Here is a 21,169-nt window from a genome sequence, read left to right as displayed (position 1 = left end):
TTCTACAAGCATGATAATAACATCTGATATTTTAAATAGATATATCATATCTTTGGCCCTATATCAAATGTCCTTCAACATATAGTCTCATGCTATATTTTTCCTAAGAGGGTGGAGGAAGTGGAAACAAATAAACATGCACTATCTTATTTCTCAAAAGATGTTACAACTCAAATTAAAATTATTTCAATGGCCCACTTTGGAAATATTGCTTAAATTTGTGGAATCTAATAAGTCCACTACATAATAATAGAGATAATTTATTCTCTTCCCTCACCTATTCATCCATAAACGTACAATTATACCATGAAGAAAATAAATGTAAGGCTTCGATGATAGTGTTAGATAATACTAATACCTCATAGGGAATGGTTGAATGAGTTATATTAATATTACCACCGTTAATAAAATATCAGGAGTTCATATGTTCAATGTCTAATTTATTAGCATTAACATGACTAAAAATATGATCTTGAAATAGATATTTGATCATAAAAATACCTTTGGGAAGAGGAAGAGGAGTTACTTATGTTAGTGTTTCGTAACGATGATTAGTTACATCAAAAAAATCATTATGAGAGGAAGGAATCAATGTGGAAGTAGCTTTGGAGGTATGTTTGTAAGGGATAGGATCACGGGCATGACGAGGAACTAAGAGGGGGCTTAACAAAATCTGCACTATAGTTTAAAAAGTTTGTTGATGACACACTAGAGTTCTCTAAATGGTGTATGCATTAGTTCAAGGAGAACCATAAATAATTATTAACTGAGATGGGAGATATAATTGAAATGGGAATAGATTTGATGGGCGTGGGAGTTTGGCAGAGGGAAATCGAATGTGTGGTATATTATTAAATATTTCTCGTAGAAATTTTTCCTAGCAATCCCAATCCTGATCTCGATAGCAATGATAGGAGCTTCCAAGGATATCCCTTAAAGACCACATCCCCATAATAAAAACTAAATAAACATTCCAACGAGGACCAAAATTTCGTAAAATGCATATGTAGATGGGAAATTAAAATGCAATGGAAACAATAAGCATAACCACACATAATATGAATTATACATTGATTTTCATAAAAAAATGTAAACATAATTTTTTCATATCCATAAACAACAATAATGAAATTATATGTCAACCTAGGAGAGTCCAAGAAATTGGCTTGCTAGGATTGCTTTTCCACACAACATAGGGATATATTTTGGGTCCCATTACCAGTATAGGCTATGGAGCCATCAAGATGAAGGAAACAAGCTATAGGCTTCATCTTCCTCTTGGTGCATCCCATATGCTATCATTCTCAACTAATCTATTCCTCTACAAATAATTGTAAGCATCTCATTTATTATTTGAAATCCAAGGAACATTGTTCCACTACCCCACATAATTTAAGTAAGCTATTCCCTTTATATGATCACAATCCATCAAATATATTATTAACTTTAATGAAATTTAGCATGGGAAAAAAGAGCCTAACTTGTTGTATGATTCATAACAATTTCCTAAAAGATAAATACTTGGCTCTCAAGGGCTCAAAAAGTACCAAATGAATAGTGGGTGAAGGTTTCCTAAATTTACCACTATCTATCCTAACATAAAACCATTATTTTTTATTCAAATGCATGTTATTTTCTCTTAACAATGATAATTTTTTGTCAACTTACATTATTTTTCTCAATAGTACTGAAGAATATAGCATTAATAATATATAATGTGAAGGTGAGAGTGATAGAATGAATTCTAGAGTCAATCAAAATTAAAGGATTTGAGAAATTAATTTTGACAATATGCATGCAACACTCTTAAACTCCCACAACTATTGTACCTAACCAATGCTTCCATAACTGCATGCGAAGACTTTCCCACCAATGAAAGAGGTAAACAATTTCATTTAAGGGACATGATAAAATAAATAAATGAGTTCTAGGGCTAATGCTTGGGAACTGAGGATTTACTTTCCCATAGGCACTGTTTTTCTCTTCCTCTTTGTAGCATTATGGTGATTAGTATTTACATAACATTATTTTACTATGCATACCTAACACATGATCCATGCATGAATATTAACATCATACATGCATAAACATTCACTAATTGGACCTTGGCCTTGAGCTTCATACTAGGAATTCATACTAACATATTTATGATATTTACATAATTTTATTTAGTAGATAATAAGGGTAGAAAATTGGGGTATTATATTTCTTAAAATGAGTAGGTTCATGATATGTTATAGTGGATCCATAGTGTTGGGGTAGAGGTATGATAAGAAGAATAAATGAAGGAAACATGTAACAAGTTGAATGTTGATTATGGGAGGGAAGCATTAAGGTTTGGAAGATTGTAGTTAAAGACTTAAAAATTTCAATGCTTTCTTTCTAACGAAAATTGTGTACTAAGATGAATTTATAAAATATCAAGGAAAAATATTGTCTTCAAAACCTATCTAAAATATAAATATATTTTCTCAATTTGTGAAATTTTAAACAACTATATAGCTAAACCCATGAAGTTATGAATGATTGATTTTCTCTTGTGAAAGAAGGTTTAACGACACCATAAGGAGTACACTAGACTTAATACCTAATAGAGGTTGTGGAAACGAAAGAATAACAACCTTAAAGTCTAACAAATGTCAAGGACAAGAAGCATAACATGAAGATTCAACAAATATCTTAAGGGCCTAAATACAATAATATATCATATAGTACAAGATATGTGAAAGGTCATGGGAATCCAAACAAAGTAGATTATAACATAATAAAAGTTCTAGCAAAGGTTATGAAGAAAACAACTATGCATATGATTAATTTATCCATATATGAAACAATAACACTTATATAAACATCCAAACATTTACCCCCACTTTATTACGGATATTCCTAATATGTAAAAGGCTTTGTGTTATGCAACTAGCTCACAAAATAGAAGAAAATGTAGATCAATGACTTCAAAATGAGCCTCTTCAAGGGGGAAACCTCCTTTAAATTACACAAATGAAAAATTCTTGGATGATTTAATAGGAGTCTAAGGGGTCACAATATAATTAGATACAACATAGCAATAGTAATGTAAGGGCATGACAATAATAATAGTAGGATCCTATGTGGCACAATAATAACAATACGGGGACTACATGGACACATAAATAACAATAAGAGGGTTGCACCAATAACAATAAGGGTTAACACTAGTAGTATAGGGACCTAGCATGCCCCTCTCCTCCAAATTTTTTTTGTCCTTAATACTTGAGTAGTTCTGGATTCTTTTGTATAAAATTCTCATCCTCCCATGTGGAATATTTAGCGGGTAAGTTATCCCCTTGACGAAATACTATGAGATTGATCGATTTCATATCTAGAAAGTTCTTGATTCTGTTTCCACTTCAAGTTCCAATATTATTTTTCCTTCTCGTTAAGTTTCGATAATATTTTTTGAATTTAGAGCTTGTCACCTATAACCTTCTTTAAGCATGAAACATGGAGAACTGGGTACATTGGGGGTGATACGGGAAACTCCAATTTGTATTCCATAGTACCAATATTTTGCAACACCTTGTAATGACCATAGTACTTTGGTGATAATTTCTTATCATTCTTAGCTTGCTTGAGGGACATTTGTTTGTATGGTTATAGTCATAAAAATACCCAGTCGCCTACATCAAAACTTCTTTCGTTGCGATGTTGATATACCTTTTGTTTCATTCGATTCTGTGCCAAAGTGAGGTTATTCTTTAAGAGTTGGAGAACTTACTGTTGATGCTCAATGTAATCTTCCACTGCTTGAACCTTAGAATGATTGTCCAAGACTTTTTGGAGATCTGAAGAAATAAATGATTTCTTTGTTTGAACCTCTAGTGAACATAATTTCTCAATTACACCCATTGTTATTTCTTTAGAAGCTTTGTCGTGCCATTAGAGATGATTATGTTTCCTGGTTTCCCTATGATACCCCTTAATTCAACTTCCTTTCCTTCCCAAAAAAAATTCAAGAAAAGTTCTTGAAAATTAATAGTGACCGTACCCAAAGATTGTAACCATTGGAATCCTAGTACAACACCAGTACCACCCATTGGAATGGAAAAAATTCAACTATTCAATACATATTCTCCCATGGACAACTTGATATTATGGAACTTTGTAGAGAAATTTATGGTTCCTCCATTTGAAACCAACACTTTGTTGGGCCACTAATTTGTCATTATTATTATCACTCATTAACATCTATTTCATCAATTTCTACCATTCTTTCTTACGTCATTTATTATAATTTATTTTATAATTATTTATGCTCTTATGGATAAATACTATTTTTTCTCCTTTATTTTTAATATATTGAAAATTATTATGCATAATTTTTCCAATGATGGTTTATTAATGAATTTGTTATAACATCACTCATGATTTTAGCCTCCAAGATCTTTTCCATATTGCAAATTTGATTTCCAGCTCATAATCAAACATTCCAACTCAGAAATTCACAGGGATAAGAAGCGACCATTCTGCGTTGGACATTCTGGAAAAATGAAAGCGAACCTTGAAAATCCGAGATAGGGGTTTTGTGAAAAATGGACCAAATCAGTTTTGTAAAGATATTTTTTTCCAAAATTCAACTTGGATTGAGAGAAACACAATGTTCTTTGAAGGTGATTTGCTCAGATTTTCTATTGCAACCATTTTCCAAATTCTCTCAATTGCAATACCAGATTTGACTTGTTCCAGCTGAATCATGATGGGAATATCTTTCAGGTCTAATATTTTTTATTGAGATTATGTAATCAATCCAAAATTGCAATGGAAATCATTTTGTAATCAACTTTGTTGTAACTTCTTTTTGCTCTCTATATATTTAAATTAAAATAGAGATCAAAGAGAGGAGGGATAATTAGGAGAGAGGAGATGGACAATTATTAGATAGGATGTAGGTAATGAGATAAAGGATGAGAGATTGGAGATGGGAGATGAACAATTGTTGAATTGGAAGCAAATATAAGAACTTCATTTTTATGTAATTATTTCTCTTGTATATTTTAATGAAGGAAGTTATCCACTAAGTTCGACATCTGTTACTTGTAATCTGATCTGAATTCATTCTGAAGGAAAAAATGAGCCTTGGGAAGTTGGGCCCACTACCTTGGACAAGGTGTTTCCTTGAGCATGTAAGTTAGTGTAGTTATGTGTTTGTTTATTTGAATTTCAATTGTCATTCCTTAAAGTAGATTTCCTTTCTTTTAACTAATTTATTGTTTGCTGCATTCTTCAGATTTGTTATTTCATCCAATTTCTACATTTCATTTAATTTACTTCTCTAGATTAGCATTTGAATTATGTTGGGTGCAATAGATTAAATTTCCAATTTAGAAATGATTTAAGTTGTATGATTAGCATAATTGTTTTTCCTATCATTTACTTTCTTCTTTTTAATTTTAGTTGTATATTCATGTTTTACATTTTATTTCTTGTTGAATGAAGCTGATAGTATAGAACACAATCATATAGAACCAGTGTTAGCTGTTGGTATTTGTTATGCATATATTTTTCTGATTTCCTTGAAGTAAAAAGAATCTCCTTGGGTTGATAATTAATGTTCAAGTAATTAGTTGTTTTTATCAAGCAATTAATTTTCCCCAACATTTTGGCGCCGTTGTTGGGGAGACAGTCAAATTTCACTACCACACTAATATCTGGTTGTAGATGCATACCTGACTTTGTGAGAGTTGGATATTGAAGATGGAAGTTAAGAACCTATGTGCGCATCCTAGGGAACCAATGATGGGTCTACTCTCAGTAGTCAAGATTAGGTCATATAGCATGCATTGATAGAAGTAGGAATTTTAGAGGTAGAATTTTGAAAAATAATCTCATGATTCCACTCAAGTGGTGATGTAACCACCACCCATTTCACTAACCAATTTCTAGGAACATTTGAAGGAGGAGCCTCAAAGGAACACATGAAGAACATATTCTATTATGGTAAGAAATGGCTCACATTGCTACTTTTGAATTCCCTATCAAAGATCTAGGAGGAGTGACACAAATGCACATAATTCACCCATGTTCTCTACCAAATTTTCATGGTTTGGCAAACAAAGACCTAGATACATTCTTATTTGAGTTTGAAGTACTTTGTAAAGGATATGGTTATTGTACTAATTCTCAAAGGTTGAAAATTTTTCCTCTTACTTTAAAAGGAGCAACTCTTCGATGGTTTATAAGCCTTGATGGGAACTGCATCCAAACATGGGAGGACATGAAGAATGTATTCTTGAAAAGGTATCAAGACTATTTCAAATCTAGTGAAGATATTTTTGGTATGATACAAGGGGAAGATGAAAGCTTGGAGGGCTATGTAGAGCGATTTCAATACAACCTTCAAAAGTCAAAGCATAAGTATTTGGAAAAAGGGATCTTAAAAACACTTCTTCTTAAAGGAATCAAAGATTAATTTTTAGAACTCTTAAATCTAATGTGAAAATGTGATGTTTTTCGGCTATCATATGATGATGTTTGTGAATAATGCATAAGATATTCAAGAGGAATCTCCAAGGTTGGTAAGAATTCTACATAAGTTTCTTCTTTCTTTTCCAAGTCTACAACAAGAACAAGAGATATAGAAGTTGAAATCGATGATTTATTAGAACATTTTAAAATTAATTTTATTAGCTCTCTAAATTCACAATTGGATGTTTTGCATGTTCAGAAAAATCAAGAAGTGTTTTTCCCTCATTACCAAAAGAAGCATCCCATAGATAGTTGTTCTTTCTTATCTAGGACGTAAGCATCATATCAAATATATGGATAAGCTGCTACAATTTCACAAACATGGAAATCATGACATACATGTATGGTTCAAAACACTTCCTATCCATTTTCTTACTTGCATAATCCATTATGGAATACTCATGTCTTAGGTAAACTATGTCAATCTCAATATAACCCTCACCAATCTTGTCCACAAGCTTGGCATGGTTCATATTATAATTACATGGATACTCTCCCGCATCTTGTAGCACAAACACATCATCCATATTCTTTTCCAAGTTTTCAACAACATCTTGCATGTCTATCAAAACCATCCACACAACCCAATCAACTACATTATCAAAATGCTCCATGCCCTACATAATTTCCTGCTCAACTTATTCCACACCCTCACCATAATAAACCAGTAAAACATGCTTACAATGTTGAACTGCAAAATTTACCTACCCTTTCCACCCATTCCATCTCATATGAACCATTGCAGAAAAATTATGTTGAGATTGAGAATGTTTCAAATCCAAAAATTTTAGAAATTATGGAAGAAAATGAGTTCTCTTCTAGTCTGAATCAACAAGCTGTTTCAAAAACTCAAGAACTTCATGATATGATGGCTATGAGAAATAAAGAAAGTAAAGGATATATTGAAGATTGGTTTCACTCCATCATTTGTCTACAACATCAGTCCATACTTCAACAATTTTTGACACCATATTTACAAGGGAAGTTGGCTTCTCATACCTTACTATTTATTAACATGCATTTTTCAAATTTGGGTATGTACATACTTGATGCCTTATTTCAAAAATGGATCCACTAGAAATACTCTTATACATAAGCATATTCATTTTTCAAAGCAGAGTAAGTTAGTTTAGAAAATAAAATAAATAAAGACATAAATAAATACATTTTTTTGTGTAAAAATAATTGTTTTTGTTGCAACATGCTGTGGAAATCAACATCGGTGATAATTTTTTTTAATGTTTTTATATGTATATTAATTATATTGAAAATAATAGTTATACAAACACTCATATTCATTTTTATCACCAATTTTGAAAAATTGCTTGAATATCATATTTTTTTTCCTTGCGGGCTTGATAAAAGTTCTGAAAACACAGTCGAGACAGTCATGTTTTGAGGGACCAAAAGAGAATATTTTTAAAACATATTTATTTTATAACTATCCCTTTATTTATACTTTCCAACCCAATTTGAATAACTCCATTTGGATTTGAAATGAAAAAATTATAACCAAAACATTGACATGATGTCTTGCAGGCATCTCAGGAACAGAGTTGGGATAGTTAGTGTTTGGAGGCATAGATGAATATATTTTTTAAAAAATGTTTCTATGGGATATTCCCCTATGAATCTAGTCTACAAATCAATTTGAATCATAAAATTTTGATATCGTATGAGAAAGTTATGACTAAAATACAGATTGTCTATCATAAATCTGCACTTTTAAAATTCTGTTTTTCTAGTTGTTCACTTGCGTATTTCACCCATCAACTATTCTTGTCTTCAAAAACTATTTCTATTTGAGATACATAAGTTAATATAATTTAATCTCCAATTTGAATCATTTGAATCCGTCATCAAACAAAAAATTTATGCTTAAATTATCCACTGTTGGTCTAAGTTGGGAAATAAAAAATGACTCTGTTATGCAGGTCGTTCTAAGTAAATTTGATAGATCATCTCATGAATTTTTTAAAACATATTTTTATTGGAGATATCCCTTTGAATTTAATTTCATTTGGCTTTGGAATCACTTAAGTTAGACAAAAAATAAAGAAGTTATGATTCAAACACTGCAGGTTAGTATGATTGGCCATTGCTCTCCCGCAGGTAATAAATTAATTTTACTTTGTTATTTTTTCTGCAGATTTGTTTTACAGAGTAACTCCTTGTTATTTTTTTCATAATTATTGGATTAGGGGAGCCCGATTACCTCTCTTTATCCATGATTTAATGTTTTATTGTAGGTAGACACTCGTTTTTTGCAGGTCCTAGGAAAATAAAGAGGTCAATTTATGAATGAGCGATTCTTGAAAGAAATGTTAATGAAACAAGAGAATTTCATCCAATTCATTACCTAATGGATTCATAACAGAAAAAATGGAGAATTGATTTCCATTTGAAGATTCATGTCACTACTGCCAAAACATTTTTCCAAGAGATCATTTTTTTTCCATTGACAGATTGATGTTCCCTTAGGAAAGAACATCATAGCTGTTGTAACTTAATTAATTAATTTATTTACAGTTTTTAAATAAAGTGTTGTTTCTTTTCTGATTTCTCTTATGTTTTTGTGTTTCAAGTGTTGCTTCCTTCAAAGTTGTAGTTGTCATTCCGTTGGCGAATGCGCAGTTGTTGTTATGTCAAATGAACAACTATTGTTTGGTAGAACAGACAACTCTGATTCCTTTTTGATGTGTTCATAATTTTTTTTCGATCAATTGAAGATCTGTTGTTCAATCAATTGAACAACTGCTATTCTGTAGAATGAACAACTCTGATTCTTTTTTGGTGTGTTTATAATTGTTGTTCAATCAATTGAACAACTACTGTTCAGTCAATTAAACAACTGTTGTTCAGTAGAACGAATAGTTCCAACTTGTTTTTGGTGTGTCAATAATTGATGTTCAATCAATTGAATAACCGTTGTTTAGTAAATTGAATAATTTCTGTTTGGTAGAACAGACAACTCTGATTTCTTTTTGGTATGTTTATAATTTTTGTTCAATCAATTGAACAACTGCTATTTGGTCAATTGAACAACTATTGTTTGATAGAATGAACAACTTTGTTTTCCTTTTGGTGTGTTTATAATTGTTTTTCAATCAATTGAATAGTTGTCGTTTAGTGAATTGAACAACTGATGTTCGATAGAATGAACAACCCTGATTTCTTTTTGGCATATTCATAATTGTTGTTGAATCAATTAAACAACTGTTGTTCGGTAAAACAAACATCTGTGATTTCTTTTTCTTGTGATCAATAATCACTCTTCCAAAAACACACAATTGCCATTCAATTTTAATCGAGAAGCCATTTTTCTCTCCCATGCTTTTCTATCAAAACCATATTTTTTGGATTGGCAATTTGTACCCAAGATAAAAGAAAAATAGTGATATTAATACCATTATGATTTGCAAAACCTTTGATGGTTATCTTTATTCTAAAATTGATCTAGTTTATCTATATAATGACTGGCTGAATATCTTCTCTTTGAACATATCATAAAAATATTCACTAACTTAATACCATTTTGGTTTATCTTTTACACATTCAATTGATAATTCCCTTTGGTATGATGATATAGGGATAAAAGCATAACTTTCATTGGCATTTTTTTACTTCTCATGCCATCCCTAAGTCTTAAGGAGTAAATGAGCGTCCCTCCCTTTACAATTAAAATATGGAAATATAATACAAATCTTCTTAAAGAGGATAGGGGGTCTCATTACGAGCCAACCTATCATGATCATAAGGATGTAACAAGTGACATTCCATTATGGCCACCACACCAAGGTAATGGCCTTCTAGAGAGTCAAAACTGTAAGAAGGACATGAGGTCTCATCACGAGTTGATCTGATCACTTTGTTATATCCTGGTGAATGAAACTATGATTATCTGGTTACCATATGAACATAGTGATCTCTTTATAGCAATAAAAAAGCATCTAAATACTAAATAGAAGATTCTAGCTCATTTTTGGGTTAAAAAGCAACTTTCTCGGGGCTATGAACACTTTCTAGTAGCAGTGGATTTTCTTATGGTATTGAAGTTCTATGTTATATTGCCAATTATTCTTTATCCCATTATTTCCTATTGATTCATTTCTAAAGGTGAATTTACCATTTGAGCAACATCTACAACTATATTAACCCATATGCATGGTAAACTATACTTTTATATGAATTATATCAATATTTTCCGATCAATCGATACCTGGACTCATTATCATCTATCGCTTGTCATGATTTTGTCATATTTTTACACCTAAGGAAACATCTCTTCTCATAATGATCAATTCTTTGTTTTACCCCTTTTGCAGTCATTTCCCATCTTCGCGATTTGTACTGCTCTGACCGTTATTTATTTATTTAATTCTTTACGCCACTCTGACTATTTCCCTACCACATTTATGAATCCTCAATGTCCTTTCCCTTTTTCCTATGCTTTATGGTCATGGATGCCCTTTTCTAATTGGAGGGGGGAAGATATGCATTATGGGATAGCATGCGTAATAATTACCGAACTCTGCCATAACTTGCTGATTTGACAAAATATTATTATTGCATTTATACAAAAGTTTTTTTTGATTGAAATCTTTGCATGCGGCTTATCTGTTTCTGTTCAAAACTAAAACTGTGGATTCAAGAAAATTGCATGTAGAGTAGTGAATTGTTTACAGGAGAACAACAAGTATGGGGGCAAACTCTATTCGCAGTGAACCCACACTATTGCAACTAATAGAAGTGGCTCAAGAAACTCGCAAATGTGAACAATTATTTAGACATGATGTGTTTTCATGGCATCCACCATGTGCATCACTTTCAACATCAACTAAACCTACATTAGCTTCAAAAAATTCTTGTCCGTACATGTCATTCCACATTCTTTTGGAGGTAAAACTTGAAGTAAAATAGCATAAGTTTTTGATTTATTAAAAATTTAGGAGAATTTCAATAAAATCCATTTAGCATTATTTATCATCATTCATTCCACATATTTACCACTTCCCATTTTTCAGAGACATAGAAGCTTTCAGTTTGGGGGAGTGTTACTTTCATTCATTTATTTATTATGACCATGCCATCATCCATCGATCTCCTTATTCATTCTCAAAACCTCCCTTATTCCATGTTGTTTTACACCAAGCATAGATTTCAACATCGATTGTAGCAACTACCTCAATTTATTTTCTAGTATTTCACGAGGGGATGCTAATTCTCCAGTTTGGGAGAGGAATTGCTACACATGATGGATGTTTCTACTTTCTTTCTCATTTAAGCCATACAATTTCATTTTTTATATAGTGCAAAAAATGATTTGCGTATATTTTTAAAACTATAAACTGAGTTATTGTGATTTTTGGACAGCAAAGAGGTATCATTAAAATACACAAACCCAAAAAGTTTCAAGTTAAATTAGTTTGTAAAATTTCAGAAATCATGCACTTTTACCTACAACCATTTTGTTTATATCTCATAATCCATGGATCAAAATGATCTGATTTTTGGATTACAGAAGCATTAATATAGTAGAAATATGCTTGCAAAATTTCAGCAAAATCTGGTTCGTAGTTTATGAGAAATTGGTTAATGAAGTTTGTCATTACTTATATCATATTTTGTTGCAACTTCATATACTTATAGTTGAAAGTCAATGTGAAAATTGTTACCCCTTCATCAACATTGCTAAAATTGAATATTCATTATTTGAGGAAGAAGTCATTTGTTCCATAAATTTCATGAGTTGGGATGTACATTTTTGTATTATAGCTTGGTTAATATAGAGGCTTTGGGTTTCATGAGGACACACAACATATTTAGTTTGGGGGTATGTTGGGCCACTAATTTTTCATTATTATTATCACTTTTTAACTTCTATTTCATCCATTTCTACCATTCTTTCTCACGTGATTTATCATAATTTATCCTATAACTCCATTTTATAATTATTTATGCTCTTATGGATAATATTATTTTTTCTCCTTTATTTTTAATATATTGAAGATTATTATGCATTATTTTTTCAATGATGGTTTATTAATGAATTTGTTATAACATCACTCACGATTTTAGCCTCCAATATCTTTTTGAGATTGAAAATTTGATTTCAAGCTCATAATCAAAATTCCAACTTAGAAATTCGCTGGGATAAGAAGCGACAATTTTACATTGGACATTTCAGACAAATTAAGGCGAATCTTGAAAATCCAAGACATGGGTTTTGTGCAGAAAGGACCAAATCAACTTTTTATGAGAAGATTTCCAAAATTTGGCTTGGATTGAGAGAAACACAAAATTATTTGAAGGTGATTTTCTGTGATTTGTTATTGCGAATGTTTTCCAAATTCTCCCAATTGTAATACCAGATTCGACTTGCTCCAACTGAATCATGTTGCAAATATCTTTCAGGTCTGATATTGTTTATTGACATTATGTAATCAATCCAAAATTGTAATGGAAACCATTTTGTAAACAACTTTGTTGTAACTTTCCTTTTCTCTCTGTATATTTAAATTAAAATAGAGATCAAAGAGAGGAGGGATAATTAGGGGATAGGAGATGGACAATTACTAGATAGGATGTAGGATATGAAATAAGGGATGAGAGATGGGAGATGAAAAAATGTTGAATTGGAGAAAAGCTAATAACTTCAACTTAATGTAATTATTTCTCTCATATATTTTAATGAAGGAAATTATCCATTGAGTTCTACATCTGTTACTTGTATTCTGATCTGAATTATTTCTCAAGGTAGAAGTGAGTCTTGTGTAGTTGGGCTCACTACCTTGGACGAGGTGTTGCCTTGATCATGTAAGTTAGTGTTGTTATGTGTTTATTTATTTGAATTTCAATGTTCATTCCTTAAAGTAGATTTCCTTTCTTTTTAACTAATTTGTTGTTGTTTCATTCTTCAAATTTGTTATTTCATCCAATTTCTATATTTCATTTAATTTTACTTCTCTAGATTAGCATTTGAATTATGTTGGGTGCAATAGATTAAATTTCCAATTAGGCAATCTGTGGTTTAATTTAGCAATGATTCAAGTTGTGTGATTAGCATAATTGTTTTTCATATTATTTACTTTCTTCTTTTTAATTTTAGTTTTATTATTCAAGTGTTACATTTTATTTCTTGTTTAATGAAATTGATAGTATAGAACACAATCATATAGAAACAATGTTAGATGTTGCTATTTATTATGCATATATTTTTCTGATTTCCTTGAAATAAAAAGACACTCCCCGGGTTGATAATTAATTTCCAGGTAATTAGTTGTTTTTATTAAGAAACTAATTTTACACAACACACTTGACACTCTAGTATTGGATATAGGAAGCAATTCAATTCCTTGGCTATATTACAATGAATAAAATTATGGGTATTATACGAATCAATCAACACTTTTACCTTTATCTTCTTGATATGTCTTTCTATCTTGAGAGTTTGATGAGTGGTAATTCATGTCAGTGCATTACAAGATATGGTCAGATTCATTACTTCTTTCTCTGGGGTTGGTTCCTGCTGTATACCCTCTTCTTTTGAATTTTCTTGTTCCTTGTCTTCCTCCTCTTCCCAATCTATGTAAATTAATTTCTTCTCAGCACACTTATGACCTTTAGTGCATATGGTATCACAACTATAATATAGCCCTTTTTCTCTTTATTCTTCCAATTGTTGTGGTGTCAACCTTGTAGGTCATGGAAGGCTAGCAATGACAACACTTCCATATTTATAGTTGTGAGTGGTGGGATTATTTTTTGCCATAATTTTTCTTTTAATTTTTTTGGACAACCTGAATTCCTTCTACAATGAATTAGGTTGCTAAAGATGAACCTTGTGTTGGATGTTATCCTTTGAATTCCCTATGAAGAAATCAATCATATGTTCCTTTGGAATATCACTACCCTTATATTCAATTTTTGGAAGTCCTCAATGTGCTCCACAATTAAACCATTTTGTTTGAGATTTATCAATTGGCTAATTAAGGTGTTTCTCTTTGTATCCAAATAATGTTGTATCATTTTCTCCATAAAAATAGACGAAGTGATAGTTTGTTTGTGGGAGAAAAACCATTGATACCCTACAAACTAATTTGGTTCTAAATATAAATATGCAATACATACCTTTTGGTTCTAAATATAAATATGCAATACATACCTTTTGTGTGTTTTGCACGTTATGGAGATGAAAATATTGCTCCATCTGTAGTATCCATGTTACGGGATCCTTGTCATCAAACTTCCTCATATCGTTCTTTGGAATATCGTGGATCTTCAATCCAACGTGAGGTTCTATGAAATCATTATTAACATTTCTTTTGTTCTCATCATGAATTTCCTCTACTACCTTTTCGCCATTAGAAAGTCTTTCTTGTAGCAACTTTGTCCCACCTTCCTTCAAACCTTCCATGTATTTCTTTAAATATTCCATGTTTCCATTCAATTTTTATTTTATACCATTGATATTATTTATCATAGCTTTGATCACATTCTTCAAATCATCCCTCCAATTTTGCTTACTAGGTGTTTCTATTTTCTTGATTTGAGTCATTATTTTTCTTGCTTTTAGGAGATCAATATTGAATGTGTTATATCTTTGTAATTTCAAATCTAAAAGGTCTGAACTTTCGACTTGTGGTAGACCTTTGAGTCTTCTTACCAGTGCCATAAGTCTGATCAATAGTTGATTCTCTAAGAAAGAGTTATGCTCAATATCCCACAATGACCTAATTATAAACTCGTTCAGTAAATCAAACTTGTACGAAGTTCCACGTGTCAATGTTTTGACCTTCGGCCATAAAATCAATACCCAACAAACTACAATCCATCCTCTTTCTGTCACTTTTACAAAATTCTAATTTGATGCTCAGAGAGAAATTTATGATGATTTTCCCAAGGTCACCTGTTTGAGATCAAATTTGGGAGCCTGCCAAAACCCTAACTTCCTCAGATCATATTTCCAAAAATATATCTAGAAAATATCTTAAATTCATACACGAAGTTCACCAATATTTTGTTTTAAATGAGTTTTAATTTGAATTTCCGAAGCTTCATAGGAAAAAAGTTATAATGAAATGTCCTCGATGGCCTATTTGAAGCAGCGAAACCCTAGAATCCAAAGCTCTGATACCAAATTTTATGCAACCAACTCAGAAAATAGAAGAAAAGATAGATCAATGACTTCAAAATCATCCTCTTTGAAGGGGAATCCTCCTTTACATTACACAAATGAACAATTTTTGGATGATTCAAATGAGAAAACCTCATTTCTATATATAAGAGTCTAAGGGGTAACAATATAATCAGATCCAAAATAAAAATAATAATGTAGGGGCACAATAATAATAATAGTGGGCTTCTATGGGGCACAATAATAACAATAAGGGCTTGCACTAATAACAATAAGGGTTAACACTAGTATTATAGGGACCCAACACTTTGTAACAATACTATGGGCCACTACTATGGCTTACCAATATCAATGCCCAAAAAACAATAATTCATTTCATATAACACTTATTTATATGATTTTGTTTTAATTGATCAATTTAATCTAAAAATATAAAAAAAATAACTAATTTATTGATAAATTTAACTTTTAATATATATATATATATATATATATATATATATATATATATATATATAGATATATATATATATATATATTAAAAAAAACCTTATTTACTGTGCACTACTTTTGTAAAGAAAATATAAATAGATTTGTACATAGATATTCTACTAAATTCTTCTGTGATGTGAAAATGTGCCTCCTTATATTGGTTGTTCAATTTTTTTTTACTGCAAATTGACCTATTCTCTATGGAGCTATACTCGTCCAGGCCTCTCAGACTCTGTAAAACCCCACCAAATTTAAAGTAATTTCCGGTGTCAAAATTTTTTCTATAATTTGGATTTGTTTGTTAAATATATGCAAGTATTAGAAGTTATAATCTAAATAATGAAAAAAATTAAATAAATTAGGTGTTTAATATTGCTTAAATGTTTTTTTGGAAACAATTTTTAGTTGAAAGTCTTTACGTGTTGTGTTTTCCTTTAAATTTTGGTTAATTTTAAAAATTTGTCAAAATTGGAATTTTGAATTATGTAACTAGTACAATCACATTAAAAATATTAATGTAGTTGATATAAGCTAAAGGATTTATTTGTATCTACCATTGATAAATATACCATTTGTATCTACCAAAAAAATACTATTGGATTAAAAATATTATTATTATCATTATAATTAATAATAATAATTTGATATTAAATGAAAGGAACATACTAATGTGGTTGGGTAGAGAAACCGCATTAATATTTCTAATTATGTACCATAAATATGAACCTTTATATTAATAAACTCTAGGGATTAATATTATAAACCCAAGGGGTTAAGAATAAAACCCTAAGGGGTTAATACTAGAACCTTAAGGGATTATAAACCCGAGGGAATAATATTAACTCAAGGAATAATAAACCAAAGAGATTATTACTAAAATCCCTTGGGTTTATATTCCCTTTGGTTTATAGTATTAATCCCTTGGGTTTATTATTTCATTGGATTTATAATATCAATCCCTTGGGCATATTAATCTAAGTGTTCATATTCCTAGGGTATACTATTATTCATAAGTTTATAATATTAATCCGTTAGGTTCAATATAAATCATGTCAACCAAAGGCTTATATACCTTGGAGTTATAATATTAGTCCCTTGGGTTTAATAATATTAGCTCATTGGGTTTATAATACCTTAGGGTTTTAGTATTAATCCTTGGGTTTATAATATCAATCATTTGGGTTTACTAATGTAAGGGTTCATATTCCTATGGTTTAATGTTGAAACCCCATGATGGGTCCCTATAATAATAGTGATTCCCCCATTACTATTGTAGTTGTATCCCTTATTAATATTGTTGTGCCCCTATTGTTCCCATATTGTTATTATTGTGCCCTATAGAATCCCTCTCTTGTTATTTTTGTACCTTTATATTATTATTGTTAGGTCAGCTTGGTTATATTGTGACCCTTAGACTCTTATATATAGAAAGGAGGTTTTGTCATTTGAATCATCCAAGAATTGTTCATTTGTGTAATGTAAAGGAGGTTGCCCCCTTGAAGAGGCTGAATTCTAAGACGTTGATTTAACTTTTCTATCATTTTGTGAGCTAGTTTCATAACATTTGGTATCAGAGCTTTGGATTCTAGGGTTTCGCTGCTCCAAATAGGTCATCATGGAATTTGTGATATAACTTTTTTTTTCTGCGACATTTCAAACACTAAAAAAACAACCCAGTTGGGCTGAAATCATTGTGAACCTTGGTTCCAAATTTCAGAGTTTTTCGCGCTATATTTGCAGAGATATGATCTGAGGAAGTTGGCCTTTTTACAAACTCCTGAATTACATTCCAAACAGGTGACCTGGGGAAATCACCATAACTTTTTTTTTGAGCATCAAGTTGAAATTTCGTAAGAAGTTATAGAAAGAGGACGGACTGTAGTTTCCTGTGTATATTTTTTAGACCTGAAGGTCAAAACAGTGACATGTGGCACTTCATACAAGTTTGCTCTTCTGAAAAGGTATATAATAAGGTCATCTTGGGAGCAGACTTGTGGCATTGGAAAGAGGACGAAGAGGACTACTGCAGGTCACAATTTCAGAATTGGATGATCCGAAATTACAGAGATACATCAGATTCAATATCGAGCTCCTACAAAGTGAAAAAAGGTGTGTAATTTTTTATTATTTATGCATAAGATTGGTTTGAAAAATTAGTTTGAAGGAATTCAAAGGGAATAATGAAGAATTATTAGCATTGATTAATGCTCCGAAGAAAGAAAATGGAAACACCTAGTAAGAAACCTGAAAGCTCTAGCATGACTCGTGAAGAAGAGGAAGAAATGCAACATGATATATCAAAATTACAAGACCAAGTACGACAAATTTCACTCTCACTAAAGGAAAATGAAGCCAAGATTAATGGCATGGAAGCTAAGATGAATGGCATGGATGCTAAGATGGAAACTAAGATGAATGGCATGGACAATAAGATGGAAGAATTGAAGATAAATTTGAATAAGTTGCTACAAGAAATGGTCACTAATGGTGAAAGGGTAGTAAAGGAAACTCATGATGAGAACAAAAGAAATGTTAATCATGATTTCATAGACTCTAATGTTGGATTGAAGACCCACCATATTTTGAAAATTGATATGAGGAAGTTTGATGGCAAGGATCCCGCAACATGGATACTACAGATGGAGAAATTTTTCGATCTCCATAATGTGCAAAACACACAAAAGGTACGTATTGCAACTTTATATTTGGGACCAAATCAGTTTGTATGGTATCGATGGCTTTGCTCTCGTAAACAAATTGTCACTTGGGAAATTTTTAGGGAAGAAATGATAGCACATTATGAGGATACAAAAAGCAACATCTTTTTTAGCCAATTGATAAGTCTCAAACAAAAGGGTTCAATGATGGAGCACATTGAGGACTTTCAAAAATTGAACATAAGGGTAAAAGATATTCTAGAGGAGCATAGGATTTATGTGTTCATAGGGAATTTAAAGGATAATATCCAACATGAGGTTCGCCTTTGGGAACCTAATTCATTGGAGAAGGCATTCTGGTTAGTAAGAAAAATGGAAAGCAAAATTATGGAAACCAAGAAGCCTACCACTCACAACTATAAAGACAAAAGTGTTGTTTCCCCTAGCCTTCCACAACCTATAAGGTTGACACCACAACAATTGGAAGAAAAAAGAGCAAAAGGGCTTTGTTATAGTTGTGATAGAAAATACACTAAAGGACATAAGTGTGCTGAGAAGAAATTATTCTACATAGATTGTGAAGAGGAGGAAGAAAAAGAACAAGAAATGTCAAAGGAAGAGGATATACTCCAAAAACAAACCCTAGATAAAGAAGAAATGAATCCGACCATATCTTGTAATGCATTGGCTCGAATTACCACTCCTCAAACTATCAAGATAGAAGGACATATCAAGAAGAAAAGGGTAATAGTGTTGATTGATTCAGGAAGTACCCACAATTTTATTCATTGTAAGATAGAAAAAGAATTGAATTGCTTCCTATATCCAGAACCAAAGTGTCAAGTGATGGTTGCAAGTGTAGGAACCATAAATTGCTCTGGAAAGTGCCATAATATCAAGATATCCATGGGACAACATCTATTGAATAGCCCAATGCTTTCCATCACAATGGGAGGTGTTGATGTTGTACTAGGAGTCCAATGGCTACAATCCTTGGGTACAATAGCTTTTAATTTTCAAGAACTTTTCATGAAATTTTCTATGGAAGGAAAGGAATTTGAATTAAGGGGTATTGTAGGGAAACTAGGAAAGTTAATTAGCTCTAATGGTATGACAAAGCTTCTAAAAGAGAAACAAAGAGGTGTAATTGCAAAATTATGTTCGCTAGATGTTTCCACATAAAAATCACCTATTTCCCCAAATCTCCAAAAAGTCTTGGACAATCATTCCAAGGTATTTTAGACTCCCAAAGGTATCCCACCTATTCGTGATCAAGATCATGCTATTCATTTGATTCCAGGAAGTGTTCCTCCAAACATCAGGCCGTACAGATATCCCTATGCACAAAAGAGTGAAATTGAATGTATGGTTGCAGAAATGCTAGAGGTTGGTATAATTCAACCTAGTCAAAGTTCTTTCTCTGCTCCAGTAGTATTGGTGCACAAGAAGGATTAATCATGGTGCATGTGTTCAGATTATAGGGAGCTCAACAAGCTCACTATTAAAGATAAATTTCCCATTCCTGGCATTGATGAATTATTGGATGAATTGCATGGATCAATTTACTTCACCAAGTTGGATATTCATTTAGGATATCATCAAATTAGAATGAAGACATAAGACATTCCAAAAATAGCATTTAGAACTCATGAGGGTCCTTATGAATTTTTGGTCATGCCTTTTGGCCTTACCAATGCACCTTCTACATTTCAAGGTTTGATGAATTCCATTTTCAAAACCTTCCTTAGAAAATTTGTGTTATTTTTTCTTTGATGATATACTAATCTACAACAAGTCTTGGAAGGATCATGTTGAACATGTTGACAGGGTGCTACAACTATTGGAGGAGAAACAATTATATGAAAAAAGCTCCAAATGTTTCTTTGGAGTACAAGAGGTGGAATATCTGGGTCATATTATATCTCATGAAGGTGTTAAGGTAGACCCTAGCAAAATTAAAGCCATTAAGGAATGGAAGATCCCCACATCCATAAAGCATCTGTGAGGATTTCTGAGGTTGACAAGGTATTATCGCAATTTTGTTAAGAATTATGGGAAAATAGCAGCACCTCTAACAATATTATTGAAGCAAGATGCATTTTCATGGACTCCAGAACCAATAAAGGCCTTCAAACATCTTAAAGAGGCAATGTGTCAAGCACCGGTCTTAGCTACACCGAACTTCACAAAAACCTGTATTGTGGAATGTGATGCTTCAGGAAATGGAATTGGTGCTGTTTTAATGCAAGATGAAAGACCCATTGCTTTCGAAAGTCGTCCAATCAAGGGAAAGTATTTACACAAAGCTATTTATGAGAAGGAAATGTTGGCAATACTACATGCACTTAAGAAATGGCGATCCTACCTAATCAGAAGACAC

The sequence above is a fragment of the Pinus tabuliformis genome, chromosome 1_1 (genome assembly GCF_031772625.1).
Source record: "Pinus tabuliformis cultivar Carrire ecotype Pingquan chromosome 1_1, CPIR1, whole genome shotgun sequence".
In the NCBI taxonomy this organism is placed as follows: Eukaryota; Viridiplantae; Streptophyta; class Pinopsida; order Pinales; family Pinaceae; genus Pinus; species Pinus tabuliformis.
This window is presented reverse-complemented; position numbering follows the sequence as displayed.